General features: G+C 39.6%; 1 non-coding gene across 1 annotated transcript; it reads right to left on the minus strand.

Annotated features, from left to right (window-relative positions):
* Positions 1-13,470: 13,470 nt before the first annotated feature.
* On the minus strand, positions 13,471-13,544 carry TRNAI-AAU (transfer RNA isoleucine (anticodon AAU)). The gene has a single exon. It is a non-coding gene; the product is annotated as a tRNA-Ile (tRNA).
* Between the last annotated feature and the right edge of the window lie 1,455 nt (positions 13,545-14,999).

Genomic DNA, 14,999 nt, shown 5'->3' on the forward strand with positions numbered 1-14,999 from the left:
TGTATGTATGCATGTATGTATGCAGCAGAGCAGTATGCGTGTCTGTATGTATGCATGTATATATGCAGCAGAGCAGTATGCGTGTCTGTATGTATGCATGTATGTATGCAGCAGAGCAGTATATGTGTCTGTATGTATGTATGTATATATGCAGCAGAGCAGTATGCATGTCTGTATGTATGTATATATGCAGCAGAGCAGTATGCGTGTCTGTATGTATGCATGTATGTATGCAGCAGAGCAGTATATGTGTCTGTATGTATGTATGTATATATGCAGCAGAGCAGTATGCGTGTCTGTATGTATGTATATATGCAGCAGAGCAGTATGCGTGTCTGTATGTATGTATATATGCAGCAGAGCAGTATGCGTGTCTGTATGTATGTATATATGCAGCAGAGTAGTATGCGTGTCTGTATGTATGTATATATGCAGCAGAGCAGTATGCGTGTCTGTATGTATGTATATATGCAGCAGAGCAGTATGTGTGTCTGTATGTATGTATATATGCAGCAGAGCAGTATGCGTGTCTATGTATGTATGTATATATGTAGCAAAGTAGTATGCATGTCTGTATGTATGCATGTATGTATGCAGCAGAGCAGTATGCGTGTCTGTATGTATGTATATATATATGCAGCAGAGCAATATGCGTGTCTGTATGTATGTATGCATGTATGTATGCAGCAGAGCAGTATACGTGTCTGTATGTATGTATATATGTAGCAGAGTAGTATGCGTGTCTGTCTGTATATATATATGCAGCAGAGCAATATACGTGTCTGTCTGTATGTATGCATGTATGTATGCAGCAGAGCAGTATACGTGTCTGTATGTATGTATGTATATATGCAGCAGAGCAGTATGCGTGTCTGTATGTATGTATATATGCAGCAGAGCAGTATGCGTGTCTGTATGTATGTATATATGCAGCAGAGCAGTATGCGTGTCTGTATGTATGTATATATGCAGCAGAGTAGTATGCGTGTCTGTATGTATGTATATATGCAGCAGAGCAGTATGCGTGTCTGTATGTATGTATATATGCAGCAGAGCAGTATGTGTGTCTGTATGTATGTATATATGCAGCAGAGCAGTATGCGTGTCTATGTATGTATGTATATATGTAGCAAAGTAGTATGCATGTCTGTATGTATGCATGTATGTATGCAGCAGAGCAGTATGCGTGTCTGTATGTATGTATATATATATGCAGCAGAGCAATATGCGTGTCTGTATGTATGTATGCATGTATGTATGCAGCAGAGCAGTATACGTGTCTGTATGTATGTATATATGTAGCAGAGTAGTATGCGTGTCTGTCTGTATATATATATGCAGCAGAGCAATATACGTGTCTGTCTGTATGTATGCATGTATGTATGCAGCAGAGCAGTATACGTGTCTGTATGTATGTATGTATATATGCAGCAGAGCAGTATGCGTGTCTGTATGTATGTATATATGCAGCAGAGCAGTATGCGTGTCTGTATGTATGTATGTATATATGCAACAGAGCAGTATGCGTGTATGTATGTATATATGCAGCAGAGCAGTGTGCGTGTCTGTATGTATGTATGTATGTATGCAGCAGAGCAATATGCGTGTCTGTCTGTATGTATGCATGTATGTATGCAGCAGAGCAGTATGCGTGTCTGTATGTATGCATGTATATATGCAGCAGAGCAGTATGCGTGTCTGTATGTATGCATGTATGTATGCAGCAGAGCAGTATATGTGTCTGTATGTATGTATGTATATATGCAGCAGAGCAGTATGCATGTCTGTATGTATGTATATATGCAGCAGAGCAGTATGCGTGTCTGTATGTATGCATGTATGTATGCAGCAGAGCAGTATATGTGTCTGTATGTATGTATGTATATATGCAGCAGAGCAGTATGCGTGTCTGTATGTATGTATATATGCAGCAGAGCAGTATGCGTGTCTGTATGTATGTATATATGCAGCAGAGCAGTATGCGTGTCTGTATGTATGTATATATGCAGCAGAGTAGTATGCGTGTCTGTATGTATGTATATATGCAGCAGAGCAGTATGCGTGTCTGTATGTATGTATATATGCAGCAGAGCAGTATGTGTGTCTGTATGTATGTATATATGCAGCAGAGCAGTATGCGTGTCTATGTATGTATGTATATATGTAGCAAAGTAGTATGCATGTCTGTATGTATGCATGTATGTATGCAGCAGAGCAGTATGCGTGTCTGTATGTATGTATATATATATGCAGCAGAGCAATATGCGTGTCTGTATGTATGTATGCATGTATGTATGCAGCAGACCAGTATACGTGTCTGTATGTATGTATATATGTAGCAGAGTAGTATGCGTGTCTGTCTGTATATATATATGCAGCAGAGCAATATACGTGTCTGTCTGTATGTATGCATGTATGTATGCAGCAGAGCAGTATACGTGTCTGTATGTATGTATGTATATATGCAGCAGAGCAGTATGCGTGTCTGTATGTATGTATATATGCAGCAGAGCAGTATGCGTGTCTGTATGTATGTATGTATATATGCAACAGAGCAGTATGCGTGTATGTATGTATATATGCAGCAGAGCAGTGTGCGTGTCTGTATGTATGTATGTATGTATGCAGCAGAGCAATATGCGTGTCTGTCTGTATGTATGCATGTATGTATGCAGCAGAGCAGTATGCGTGTCTGTATGTATGCATGTATATATGCAGCAGAGCAGTATGCGTGTCTGTATGTATGCATGTATGTATGCAGCAGAGCAGTATATGTGTCTGTATGTATGTATGTATATATGCAGCAGAGCAGTATGCATGTCTGTATGTATGTATATATGCAGCAGAGCAGTATGCGTGTCTGTATGTATGCATGTATGTATGCAGCAGAGCAGTATATGTGTCTGTATGTATGTATGTATATATGCAGCAGAGCAGTATGCATGTCTGTATGCATGTATATATGCAGCAGAGCAGTATGCATGTCTGTATGCATGTATATATGCAGCAGAGCAGTATGCATGTCTGTATGCATGTATATATGCAGCAGAGCAGTATGCGTGTCTGTATGTATGCATGTATGTATGCAGCAGAGCAGTATATGTGTCTGTATGTATGTATGTATATATGCAGCAGAGCAGTATGCGTGTCTGTATGTATGCATGTATGTATGCAGCAGAGCAGTATATGTGTCTGTATGTATGTATATATGCAGCAGAGCAGTATGCGTGTCTGTATGTATGTATGTATATATGCAGCAGAGCAGTATGCGTGTATGTATGTATGCATGTATATATGCAGCAGAGCAGTATGCGTGTCTGTATGTATGCATGTATGTATGCAGCAGAGCAGTATGCGTGTCTGTATGTATGCATGTATGTATGCAGCAGAGCAGTATGCGTGTCTGTATGTATGCATGTATGTATGCAGCAGAGCAGTATGCGTGTCTGTATGTATGCATGTATATATGCAGCAGAGCAGTATGCGTGTCTGTATGTATGCATGCAGAGCAGTATGAGTGTCTGTCTGTCTGTATGTATGTATGTATGTATGTATGCAGAAGAGCAGTATGCGTGTCTGTCTGTATGTATGTATGCATGTATGTATGCAGCAGAGCAGTATGCGTGTCTGTATGTATGTATGCAGCAGAGCAGTGTGTGTGTGTGTCTGTATGTATGTATGCAGCAGAGCAGTGTGTGTGTGTGTCTGTATGTATGCAGCAGAGCAGTATGTGTGTGTCTGTCTATATGTATGTATGTAGCAGAGCAGTGTGTGTGTGTCTGTCTATATGTATGTATGCATGCAGAGCAGTATGTGTGTGTCTGTATGTATGTATGCAGCATAGCAGTGTGTGTCTCTGTATGTATGCATGTATGATGTGTATATGTATGTCAGTGTATATGACTGTATAGATTTGTCTGTTTATATGTATTTTTGTGAGTTTGTCTATAAATATGTATATGTACGTGTATGTATCTGTGTATGTGTGTGTGTCTGCGTGTGTATGGGACCCACTGAGACTCTTCCGCCCGGGGCCCACAAAAACCTGGAGCCGGCCCTGCCTGCGGTGATGAAGTCCCGCCATCCTGACCTCAGCGCTGTCACTGTCCTCCATGGTCGTCGCTTGTCACATCACCTTCTCTCGCTTCCGACCCGAGACTGACTAGCGGTGACGTCACGGGCCTCTTGCGATTCTTGGCTGTGAAGGCGGCGGTCATTGAACTTAGTGACAGGGGCTGTCAGCAGTGCTGGAGATCAGCGCAGGTAATGTACCTCGCTGACAGAAGCACTTGTCATGCCCTGCAGTGACCTGGGCTGACCCATTGATGTTAGCTCAGGTCACTGCATTGCTCTCCCAGCCAATGGGGAACATCCTGCTCTTCATTGACTGGGACAGTGTGGATCGTCATGGCAACCCCTTGGATTACACCAGACCTGGATTTGTTTTTCAATCTAATAAATTGGTTAAAGAGGGAATGTTTTGGGGAGTGTTTTTTCAAATAAAAATGTGTTTGTCGTCTATTTTTTTTATTACTGACTGGGTTGTTGATGTCGGGTATCTGATAGACGCCTGACCTCACCAACCCCAGGGCTTGATGCCAGGTGACATTACACACCTGGTATTAACCCCATATATTACCCCGTTTGCCACCGCATCAGGGCGCGGGATGAGCTGGGGCGAAGCACCAGGATTGGCGCATCTAATGGATGCGCCACTTCTGGGGCGGCTGCGGCCTGCTATTTTTAGGCTGGGGAGAGTCCAATAACCATGGACCTCCCTAGTCTGAGAATATCAGGCCCCAGCTGTCTGCTTTACCTTGGCTGGTGATCCAATTTTGGGGGACCCCTACGTGTTTTTTTTTTTAATTATTTATTTAATTTAAAATAACAGCGTGGGGTGCCCTCAGTTTTGGATTACCAGCCAAGGTGAGGTTGCCAGCTGTGGTCTGCAGGCTGCAGCCGTCTGCTTTACCCTAGCTGGCTACAAAACTAGGGGGAACCCTACGTCATTTTTTTTTCATTTTTTTGGCTAAATACAAAGCTAAGCACCCCTTAGTGCCACATGAAAGGCACCAAAGGGTGCTCCACTTTTTCTCCACTTTTTCTCCATTTTTTTCTCCACTTTTTCTCCACTTTTTCTACATTTTTTTTCTCCATTTTTTCTCCATTTTTTCCCCACTTTTTCTTCACTTTTTCTCCACTTTTTATCCATTTTTTCTCCACTTTTTCTCCACTTTTTCTCCACTTTTTATCCATTTTTTTCTCCATTTTTTCTCCACTTTTTCTCCATTTTTACTCCACTTTTTCTCCACTTTTTCTCCATTTTTTTCTCTACTTTTTCTCCACTTTTTCTCCATTTTTTCTCCACTTTTTCTCCACTTTTTCTCCATTTTTTTCTCCACATTTTCTCCACTTTTTCTCCACTTTTTCTCCATTTTTTTCTCCACTTTTTCTCCACTTTTTCTCCACTTTTTCTCCACTTTTTCTCCATTTTTTTCTCCACTTTTTCTCCACTTTTTATCCATTTTTTCTCCACTTTTTCTCCACTTTTTCTCCACTTGTTATCCATTTTTTCTCCATTTTTTCTCCACTTTTTCTCCACTTTTTCTCCATTTTTTTCTCTACTTTTTCTCCACTTTTTCTCCACTTTTTCTCCATTTTTTCTCCACTTTTTCTCCACTTTTTCTCCATTTTTTTCTCCACTTTTTCTACATTTTTTTCTCCATTTTTTCTCCACTTTTTCTCCATTTTTACTCCACTTTTTCTCCACTTTTTCTCCATTTTTTTCTCCACTTTTCTCCATTTTTTCTCTACTTTTTCTCTACTTTTTCTCCACTTTTTCTCCACTTTTTCTCCATTTTTTCTCCACTTTTTCTCCACTTTTTCTCCACTTTTTCTCCATTTTTTCTCCACTTTTTCTCCACTTTTTCCCCATTTTTTTTCTCCACTTTTTCTCCACTTTTTCTACATTTTTTTCTCCACTTTTTCTACATTTTTACTCCACTTTTACTCCATTTTTTTCTCCACTTTTTCTCCACTTTTTCTCCACTTTTTCCCCATTTTTTTCTCCACTTTTTCTCCATTTTTTCTACATTTTTTTCTCCATTTTTTCTCCATTTTTACTCCACTTTTTCTCCACTTTTTCTCCATTTTTTTCTCCACTTTTTCTCCACTTTTTCTCCACTTTTTCTCCATTTTTTTCTCCACTTTTTCTCCACTTTTTCTCCACTTTTTCTCCACTTTTTCTCTACTTATTCTCCAATTATTCTCCACTTATTCTCCACTTTTTCTCCACGTTTTCTCCACTTTTTCTCCACTTTTTCTCCATTTTTTCTCCACTTTTTTCTCCACTTTTTCCCCATTTTTTTCTCCACTTTTTCTCCACTTTTTCTACATTTTTTTCTCCACTTTTTCTACATTTTTACTCCACTTTTACTCCATTTTTTTCTCCACTTTTTCTCCACTTTTTCTCCACTTTTTCCCCATTTTTTTCTCCACTTTTTCTCCATTTTTTCTACATTTTTTTCTCCATTTTTTCTCCATTTTTACTCCACTTTTTCTCCACTTTTTCTCCATTTTTTTCTCCACTTTTTCTCCACTTTTTCTCCACTTTTTCTCCATTTTTTTCTCCACTTTTTCTCCACTTTTTCTCCACTTTTTCTCCACTTTTTCTCTACTTATTCTCCAATTATTCTCCACTTATTCTCCACTTTTTCTCCACGTTTTCTCCACTTTTTCTCCACTTTTTCTCCATTTTTTCTCCACTTTTTTCTCCACTTTTTCTCCACTTTTTCTCCATTTTTTCTCCACTTTTTCTCCACTTTTTCTCCACTTTTTCTCCACTTTTTCTCCATTTTTTTCTCCACTTTTTCTCCACTTTTTCTCCACTTTTTCTCCATTTTTTTCTCCACTTTTTCTCCACTTTTTCTCCACTTTTTCTCCACTTTTTCTCTACTTATTCTCCAATTATTCTCCACTTATTCTCCACTTTTTCTCCACGTTTTCTCCACTTTTTCTCCACTTTTTCTCCATTTTTTCTCCACTTTTTTCTCCACTTTTTCTCCACTTTTTCTCCATTTTTTCTCCACTTTTTTCTCCACTTTTTCTCCACGTTTTCTCCACTTTTTCTCCACTTTTTCTCCATTTTTTCTCCACTTTTTTCTCCACTTTTTCTCCACTTTTTCTCCATTTTTTCTCCACTTTTTCTCCACTTTTTCTCCACTTTTTCTCCACTTTTTCTCCACTTTTTCTCCTTTTTTTTCTCCACTTTTTCTCCACTTTTTCTCCACTTTTTCTCCACTTTTTCTCTACTTATTCTCCAATTATTCTCCACTTATTCTCCACTTTTTCTCCACGTTTTCTCCACTTTTTCTCCACTTTTTCTCCACTTTTTTCTCCACTTTTTTCTCCACTTTTTCTCCACTTTTTCTCCATTTTTTCTCCACTTTTTTCTCCACTTTTTCTCCACGTTTTCTCCACTTTTTCTCCACTTTTTCTCCATTTTTTCTCCACTTTTTTCTCCACTTTTTCTCCACTTTTTCTCCACTTTTTCTCCACTTTTTCTCCACTTTTTCTCCTTTTTTTTCTCCACTTTTTCTCCACTTTTTCTCCACTTTTTCTCTACTTATTCTCCAATTATTCTCCACTTATTCTCCACTTTTTCTCCACGTTTTCTCCACTTTTTCTCCACTTTTTCTCCATTTTTTCTCCACTTTTTTCTCCACTTTTTCTCCACTTTTTCTCCATTTTTTCTCCACTTTTTTCTCCACTTTTTCTCCACGTTTTCTCCATTTTTTCTCCACTTTTTTCTCCACTTTTTCTCCACGTTTTCTCCACTTTTTCTCCACTTTTTCTCCATTTTTTCTCCACTTTTTTCTCCACTTTTTCTCCACTTTTTCTCCACTTTTTCTCCACTTTTTCTCCACTTTTTCTCCTTTTTTTTCTCCACTTTTTCTCCACTTTTTCTCCACTTTTTCTCTACTTATTCTCCAATTATTCTCCACTTATTCTCCACTTTTTCTCCACGTTTTCTCCACTTTTTCTCCACTTTTTCTCCATTTTTTCTCCACTTTTTTCTCCACTTTTTCTCCACTTTTTCTCCATTTTTTCTCCACTTTTTTCTCCACTTTTTCTCCACGTTTTCTCCACTTTTTCTCCACTTTTTCTCCATTTTTTCTCCACTTTTTTCTCCACTTTTTCTCCACTTTTTCTCCACTTTTTCTCCACTTTTTCTCCACTTTTTCTCCACTTTTTCTCCACTTTTTCTCCTTTTTTTTCTCCACTTTTTCTCCACTTTTTCTCCACTTATTCTCCACTTTTTCTCCACTTTTTCTCCACTTTTTCTCCATTTTTTTCTCCACTTTTTCTCCACTTTTTCTCCACGTTTTCTCCACTTTTTCTCCACTTTTTCTCCATTTTTTCTCCACTTTTTTCTCCACTTTTTCTCCACTTTTTCTCCATTTTTTCTCCACTTTTTTCGCCACTTTTTCTCCACTTTTTCTCCACTTTTTCTCCTTTTTTTCTCCACTTTTTCTCCACTTTTTCTCCACTTTTTCTCCATTTTTTTCTCCACTTTTTCTCCACTTTTTCTCCATTTTTTCTCCACTTTTTCTTTACTTTTTCTCCACTTATTCCCCACTTTTTCTCCACTTTTTATCCATTTTTTCTCCACTTTTTCTCCACTTTTTCTCCACTTTTTCTCCACTTTTTATCCATTTTTTTCTCCATTTTTTCTCCATTTTTACTCCACTTTTTCTCCACTTTTTCTCCATTTTTTTCTCTACTTTTTCTCCACTTTTTCTCCTTTTTTTTCTCCACTTTTGATCCACTTTTTCTCCACTTTTTCTCCACTTATTCTCCACTTTTTCTCCACTTATTCTCCACTTTTTCTCCATTTTTTTCTCCACTTATTCTCCACTTTTTCTCCACTTTTTCTCCACTTATTCTCCACTTTTTCTCCATTTTTTTCTCCACTTATTCTCCACTTTTTCTCCACTTTTTCTCCACTTTTTCTCCACTTATTCTCCACTTTTTCTCCACTTTTTCTCCATTTTTTTCTCCACTTTTTCTCCACTTTTTCTCCATTTTTTTCTCCACTTTTTCTCCACTTTTTCTCCGTTCTTTTTCTATGGTCGGTCTACCCATTAGCTCTGCCATGCATACTGTAGCTCTACACCTACTGCACATGTTACTTTATGATTGACATCTCTTTCGTACCAGAGCTGTCTAAGTCTACTCTGACCCCATATTTGTCATTACTATATTGTCCTTGTACTGTATTATGACATTTGTATCATGTGTTTCATTTCTTGCTGTGTTGCAATTTTTTTGCTGCATCCCAATTGTACCTCTACATTGTTCGAGTTTATGTTATTGTTCTCTCACTCTTATGTGATACTGATTATTGTCATTTTTCATGATTACATGCAGATAAGTTTAATCTGACGAAGGCTCAGGCTGAAACGTCATTTGTAACTTGTTTTGGACAAAAACATATATGCTTATGAAAAAATTTTTTTTCTTAATACGGACCAATAAAGAGTGATTTTGCATTACTATCCGTTGTGACTTACTGACTTAGTCTGGGAGATTTAGAGTGCCGAGGTTACTCACTAATTGTATCTATTATTACCTCTGAGCACCTATATACCAGTGAGCAGAGCTTCCTCTACAGTAGTTCTCCTGATTAGGCATGCCCTTACCTCATGAGCAGGGCATTGCAGCTTTGGTAGCAACCATTACGACATGGACTCTGCTGCTGTGGACCCGGGGAGAGTGAGTGCAGATTCATTGCACCCACACTCCTCACATGAAGGGTCCGCACTCCTAGAAAATGGGGGATACGTTCCCTGAGTGTCTCCCCCCCCATATTCTAGGCGGTCCAGAGTCGTCGTGGGACCCCTTTATTTTTTTTCTTACAATAAATTGGTGAAAGAGGAAATGTTTTGGGGACTGTTTTTTCAAATAAATTTCTTTTGTCGATTTTTTTTTTTTGTTAGTACTGACAGTTTATGATGTTGGGTATCTAATAGATGCCATGACATCACAAACTGCTGGGCTTGATCTCAGGTGACTTTACAGCTAGTATCAACCCGATTTATTACCCCGTTTGCCACTGCACCAGGGCACGGGATGAGCTGGGGTGAAGCGCCAGGATTGGCGCATCTAGTGGATGCGCCACGTCTGGGGTGCCTGCGGCCTGCTATTTTTAGGCTGTGAAGGCCCAATAACTATGGACCTTCCCACCCTGAGAATACCAGACCACAGCTGTCCGCTTTACCTTGGCTGGTGATCCAATTGGGGGGGGACCCTACTTTTATTGTGTAATTATTAATATTTATAAAATAATTATAAAAAAGAGCCTGAGGGGACCTCCACATTGGATCCCCAACCACGGTAAAGCTGCCAGCTGTGGTTTTCAGGCTACAGCCGTCTGCTTTACCCTAGCTGGCTATCAAAAATGGTGGGACCCAACGTCATTTTTTTTTTAACCATTTTTTAAATAGATAAATTTAATGGGCTTCCCTGTATTTTGATTGCCAACCAAGGTAACGGCAGGCAGATGGGGGTGGCAACCCATAGCTGTCTGCTTTATCTGCGCTGAGAATCAAAAATACCGCGGAGCGCTACGTCATTTTTTTAAAGATTTATTTTTACAGCACTGTGATGTCTAGCAATCAAAATACAGGGAAGCCCATTTTATTTTTAGTTATTTAAATAAATAATTAAAAAAAATATATATGGGCTCCCGCTGCATTTTTTGTATTGCTAGATAAGGGTAATCCAAGCAGCTACTGGCGGCTAACCCCCACTGCTTGGTGTTACCTTCACTGGCAATGGAAAATCCAGGGAAGCATTTTTTATTTTTTTTGCCAAAAAACTACAAAAAAAAGGACGTGAGCTTCGCCATATTTTTGTATGCTAGCCAGGTACAGCAGGCAGCCACAGGCTGCCTCCAACCCCCAGTTGCCTATTTGTACCCGGCGGGGAACCAAAAATATAGGGAAGCCCATTTTTTTTTAATTATTTCACTTATTTCATGAAATAATTAAAAAACAAATGACGTGGGCTTCACCCCATTTTTGTGTCCAGCCGGGTACAACTAGGCAGCTGGGGATTGGAATCCGCAGCACAGGTTAGCCCGAGGTTTCTGGGCCCCTCTACTGCGGATTTCAGTCCGCAGCCGCCCCAGAAAATGGCGCTCTCATAGAAGCGCCATCATCTGGCGCTGTATCCAACTCTTCCAACAGCCCTGGAGCCGGGTGGCTTGTTGGGTAATCATGAGTAAATACTGGCTTTGTTTTACTAGCCAGTATTAAGCCAGAGATTCTTAATGTCAGGCACGTTTGACCCGGCCATTAAGAATCTCCAATAAAGGGTTAAAAAAAACACCACACAGAGAAAAAATACTTTAATAGAAATAAATACACAGACACATTAGAGACTCCATCTTTATTACCCCCTGTCAGCCCTCCACGATCCTGCTCTTCTGTCTTCTTTCTTTCTAGTGTAGTAGTAGTGACGATTGTAGTGAGGATGAGATTCACCAGCTCATCACTTGGGGCTGGGGAACCTCCATCCTCACTACAATGCTCACTACAATCCTCACTAGTGTAGTAGTAGTGACGATTGTAGTGAGGATGAGATTCACCAGCTCATCACTTGGGGCTGGGGAACCTCCATCCTCACTACAATGCTCACTACAATCGTGCAGCCTTCACTCCGTGAGTGATCAGTGCTGGCTGTCAGCGGTAACAGCGCTAACGCTGACAGACGCGTTACCATAGCAACGGTGCTCTCGGAGCCGCGGTTAGCGGTGACATCACCGCTAACTGCATTGCTATGGCAACGGTGATCTCCGTTAATGACCGGCTTTGACAGCCGGTCCCTAACGGAACGGGGAGTCGACCGTGTGCTAGAGCATGTCGCCGGTACACGGCAATACACATATGTGCACCGTGTACCGGAGAGATGCACTCGCAGGTCCTACATGACGTGTCATAGTCATGTGACCAGTCTGTAGCCAATGAGATAATAGCCACGTGACTGGTCACATGGCTATTCTGACGTCACGACAGGTCCTGCATCTCTGCTGGCAGTGCCGGTCACGGGAGGATTCAGCGATCATCGGATGGAATAGCGGCAGGAGACAGAGTGCAGAAGGGATCGCGAGGACTGGTAAGTGTTAAGGCAATGTTTATTAACTGTTTGTGTACATTTATCATGCATTTTTATGTGTTTGTGATTGCCTCCCATTCTAGCCTATATGTTTGAGTTCGGTTCGTCGAACGTTCGACGAACCGAACTCGAACGGGACCCCCGTTCGGCGAGCCGACCTCGAGCCGAACCAGGACCGGTTCGCTCATCTCTAGTGATGAGCCAGTAAATTACGCCATTGCTTGGATTAGTTTTTGCCTGCATTACAATTAGTGATAGACTTAGCTGTCAATATTTACAGTTATATCGAATTCCAGTTGCCCAAAACTTCTTAAAAAACGCTTAGAAACTGAAATCTCTGGCCATACAATAGATTATATTTCTATTTTGCTTCAAGTTGCTTGGATTAGTTTTGCCTGCATTACAATTAGTGATAGACTTAGCTGTCAATATTTACAGTTATATCGAATTCCAGTTGCCCAAAACTTCTTAAAAAACGCTTAGAAACTGAAATCTCTGGCCATACAATAGATTATATTTCTATTTTGCTTCAATTCGTTACTCTGTCATACTTTAAGGTTAACGACGATGTAACATGGCCACTCTCTTACTCTAACCAAGTTATTTCAAGTTTGTAAATTAATTTTACACATTGGATGGATAAAACCTACGGATCTTTTTCCAAAAGTCACTGGATGTTAACAGAAAGCCAAAGGAATGGCCAGCACGGAGGTCGAACCCGCAACCTTGGCGTTATTAGCACCACGTGCTAACCGATTGAGCAAACCGGCCACTTTTGCCCCATATCTACTCTCTTTTAATGAACTTGCTCTAATTTTGAGCCAGCTACTGACCTCTCAAAGCTTGATCTGTCCACAGTGAAAGGTAAAATACGTTGAAAGTTGACTAATTCTTAGAGAGCCCATTAAAATCATAGGAACCAATCTTAAATGAGAATTGACAAGCTTTTTTTATATTATGAGCAATATGTTGCCACCAACCACTCTAACTTGTCACATGATGAGCCAGTAAATTACGCCATTGCTTGGATTAGTTTTTGCCTGCATTACAATTAGTGATAGACTTAGCTGTCAATATTTACAGTTATATCTCTGGCCATACAATAAATTATATTTCTATTTTGCTTCAATTCGTTACTCTGTCATACTTTAAGGTTAACGACGATGTAACATGGCCACTCTCTTACTCTAACCAAGTTATTTCAAGTTTGTAAATTAATTTTACACAGTGGATAAATAAAACCTACGGATCTTTTTCCAAAAGTCACTGGATGTGAACAGAAAGCCAAAGGAATGGCCAGCACGGGGGTCGAACCCGCAACCTTGGCGTTATTAGCACCACGCTCTAACCGATTGAGCTAACCGGCCACTTTTGCCCCATATCTACTCTCTTTTAATGAACTTGCTCTAATTTTGAGCCCGCTACTGTCCTCTCAAAGCTTGATCTGTCCACAGTGAAAGGTAAAATACGTTGAAAGTTGACTAATTCTTAGAGAGCCCATCAAAAGCATAGGAACCAATCTTAAATGAGAATTGACAAGCTTTTTTTATATTATGAGCAATATGTTGCCACCAACCACTCTAACTTGTCACGTGATGAGCCAGTAAATTACACCATTGCTTGGATTAGTTTTTGCCTGCATTACAATTAGTGATAGACTTAGCTGTCAATATTTACAGTTATATCGAATTCCAGTTGCCCAAAACTTCTTAAAAAACGCTTAGAAACTGAAATCTCTGGCCATACAATAGATTATATTTCTATTTTGCTTCAAGTCGCTTGGATTAGTTTTGCCTGCATTACAATTAGTGATAGACTTAGCTGTCAATATTTACATTTATATCGAATTCCAGTTGCCCAAAACTTCTTAAAAAACGCTTAGAAACTGAAATCTCTGGCCATACAATAGATTTTATTTCTATTTTGCTTCAATTCGTTACTCTGTCATACTTTAAGGTTAACGACGATGTAACATGGCCACTCTCTTACTCTAACCAAGTTATTTCAAGTTTGTAAATTAATTTTACACATTGGATGGATAAAACCTACGGATCTTTTTTCCAAAAGTCACTGGATGTGAACAGAAAGCCAAAGGAATGGCCAGCATGGGGGTCGAACCCGCAACCTTGGCGTTTTTAGCACCACGCTCTAACTGATTGAGCTAACCGGCACTTTTGTCCCATATCTACTCTCTTTTAATGAACTTGCTCTAATTTTGAGCCAGCTACTGACCTCTCAAAGCTTGATCTGTCCACAGTGAAAGGTAAAATACGTTGAAAGTTGACTAATTCTTAGAGAGCCCATTAAAATCATAGGAACCAATCTTAAATGAGAATTGACAAGCTTTTTTTATATTATGAGCAATATGTTGCCACCAACCACTCTAACTTGACACGTGATGAGCCAGTAAATTACGCCATTGCTTGGATTAGTTTTTGCCTGCATTACAATTAGTGATAGACTTAGCTGTCAATATTTACAGTTATATCTCTGGCCATACAATAAATTATATTTCTATTTTGCTTCAATTCGTTACTCTGTCATACTTTAAGGTTAACGACGATGTAACATGGCCACCTCCTTACTCTAACGAAGTTATTTTAAGTTTGTAAATTAATTTTACACATTGGATGGATAAAACCTACGGATCTTTTTCCAAAAGTCACTGGAAGTGAACAGAAAGCCAAAGGAATGGCCAGCACAGGGGTCGAACCCGCAACCTTGGTGTTATTAGCACCACGCTCTAACCGATTGAGCTAACCGGCCACTTTTGCCCCCATATCTACTCTCTTTTAATGAACTTGCTCTAATTTTGAGCCAGC

The sequence above is a fragment of the Anomaloglossus baeobatrachus genome, chromosome 4 (genome assembly GCF_048569485.1).
Source record: "Anomaloglossus baeobatrachus isolate aAnoBae1 chromosome 4, aAnoBae1.hap1, whole genome shotgun sequence".
Taxonomy (NCBI): Eukaryota; Metazoa; Chordata; class Amphibia; order Anura; family Aromobatidae; genus Anomaloglossus; species Anomaloglossus baeobatrachus.